Here is a 2480-nt window from a genome sequence, read left to right as displayed (position 1 = left end):
ATGTGTGCTCACCCACTGGAGACAGGAGACAGAGACGGTCAAAGGAAAAGTGAGAAATCTCCCCCTGGGGGATGGCCAGGCCCAAATCCCTCCTCCTCCATCCTCTTCCCAGGATCTTGGGCACATACACACATGCGCCCAGTGTGATGTTCAAGCCACCAGGTCTGGGACTCAAACTGCAATTGGCCGTGTGGAGGTTCAGTGACGTTACTGCTATGCCATCTGCTGGCCCTTTTAAACAAGATTTTGCCATAGGCTGTGTGTGCTTGCCAGAGAGAGGCAGAGAGACAGGGAAAGTGAGAAATCATCCCCAAAGGGGATGACCACTCCACAGTCCCTTCTCCATTCTCCTCTTGGGATTTTGGGCGTGCATGCACACTCCCTTTGTGTTTTTCACGTCGCTGGTGTCCGGGACTCAAACTGGGGAGTCAGACCTGCAGGGTGCAACGCCTTAACCACCATGCCACCTGCTGACCTTGCTCAAACACTATGACACCCTATTTTGTGATCAGAAACAGATTCAGGGTAGGGACAGCTTTAAGTTTTACCCAGAGTCACTCAATAGTGAAATACCAGTTTTAGTACTAAAAGCCCACTGCAGTGACTGTGGGGAGGGGCAGGGGGGAGGAGATGGGGGAGGTGGTGCAGCCAGCCTGTGTGGGGGTGGGGAGAAGGCAACCCCTGGCCACCTGGAGATTTGCCCTGGAGTCAACTGCAAGATGGTCCCTAAGCAGAACCTCGGACCGACTGAGGCGTTGTCAAGGCGCAAAGGGAGATGACCCGAGGGTAGAAGGAGGCTGGTGAAAGCAGAAGGGTGACCCGGGGCTGTGGGAGCAGGACACTTGGGGCATGGAAGCAGAAGTGACTTCACCTTGCCAGGAATGCTGCAAGAGGAGTCCAGGGAGGGGGCCGGCCTGGTGACTTCTCTGCAAGCGCTCAGACCTGGGGGCTTTCCAAGGCCCAGCAAGGATTTCTGCCCGGACTTCTTGGGCAGGAGTTTTGATCTGGGGAGGCGCTGTATTTCAAGCTGCAAGTCTGGCCTGGGTGAGGTGTTTGCTCTCGCAGCAGAGAATGGCAGGGGGTAGGGTGGGTTGGAGGTGGAGGGACTGATTGCATCAGCCCTGCCGTGACCTCTGATGTTTACTTTTCTTTGTTCACAGATAAAGCAAACACACAAAAACTCATTTTCTCAGCTTCATAAAACAACAGGAGTGACCAGAGAGGTCAGGAGAAGACTGAGGTCTCATTCGAGCAGACGCCGGGTGGGGGAGGGGAACTGTTTGCTAGAGGCCCTCCTGCTGGGGGCTGGGGGAGGCTCCCCAGAACTGGTTCTGCCTCCAGCAGGCCCTGTCTGGACAGCTGAGCGGGGAAAAGGCTTCTGGTCCTTGCCACAGTGGCCACCAGAGAAGCAGCCTTTGTGTCTGTGTGCCAGCCCTGCGGGGGCTGCCAGCCCTGCAGGGGCCAATGCTCATCCAGCACTCTGTGGGCCCAACGTTGTCATAGGCTGGCACCTGCTCCGAAGCCAGCATCCGTCCAGCTCCTTAGCTTGCATGCCCCACCCTGAGACTGCTGTGTAGACTGGTACTCTGCAGGGCCCTCAGCTCAGAACCCAGCACACGGGGCAGCAAATGCTCAGGGCTGGCAGGTGCTGTGGGCCGAAGTGCAGACGGGTCGCCACTCCAGCCAGGAGGCAGCTGACTGCTGGAGTCCTGCTGGCTCCCAGCTGGCTGGGTGACTGCAAATCTTGAGTCCATCTCCCCACATATCAGGGGACTTCTACAGATTTGTGTGAAAACGGGAATTAAAGCATGAGTTTTCCTGGTGTGAAACATGTTTGAAATCTGTGCATTGGTTTTTTCATAAGATGCAACTTCCAAGAACTTTTTGAAGAACTCTGATGGCTACAAAAGGGGTTCTCCCAGACTCAACCACCTGCAAAATTCCCACTTACTTTTCTAAACTCTGCCTTTCCTGCCACTCACACCGGCCCACTCCTGAGGCACCTAAACGCTGAGTTGTCCGCGGCTTCGCACGTGCTCCCCTTCCTATTCTGCTCTGCCCGGGCTCCAGGCACCGGCTGGCACCCCCACTGAGCTTTCCAAAGCAGTGTCCCTTGTTACCTTCTGATTCAGCCCGTTCCCCTCTCGGGGACTTATCCAAGTTACAATCTCTTCTTCACCTGCGTGTTTCTGCGCACAGGGAGACAGCGGGAGCAGAGACTCTGCGGCACCCCACAGCACCCTCAGCGCACACAAGTGCTCACGAATGCCTGGAGCGAACAGAATGAATGAACGCAGGCGGGCGTGGAGGAGGGGTCTCTGGCCGAGCGGCAGAAGCTGGGGGCCGCGGGGGCGGGGGCCCGGAGTCCGGAGGAGCTGCCCCGGCGGGAAGTGACAGGTGGTGCGGGCCTGCCTCGCCTCCGGGCAGAAGCGATTCTCGGAGGGGGCGGGCGCCGAGACCAGGCCAAAGGCCAACGAGGC

This window comes from Tupaia chinensis, unplaced genomic scaffold (assembly GCF_000334495.1).
Source record: "Tupaia chinensis unplaced genomic scaffold, TupChi_1.0 Scaffold138725_1, whole genome shotgun sequence".
NCBI lineage: Eukaryota > Metazoa > Chordata > Mammalia > Scandentia > Tupaiidae > Tupaia > Tupaia belangeri.
Note: the sequence above shows the minus strand (reverse complement) of the source record.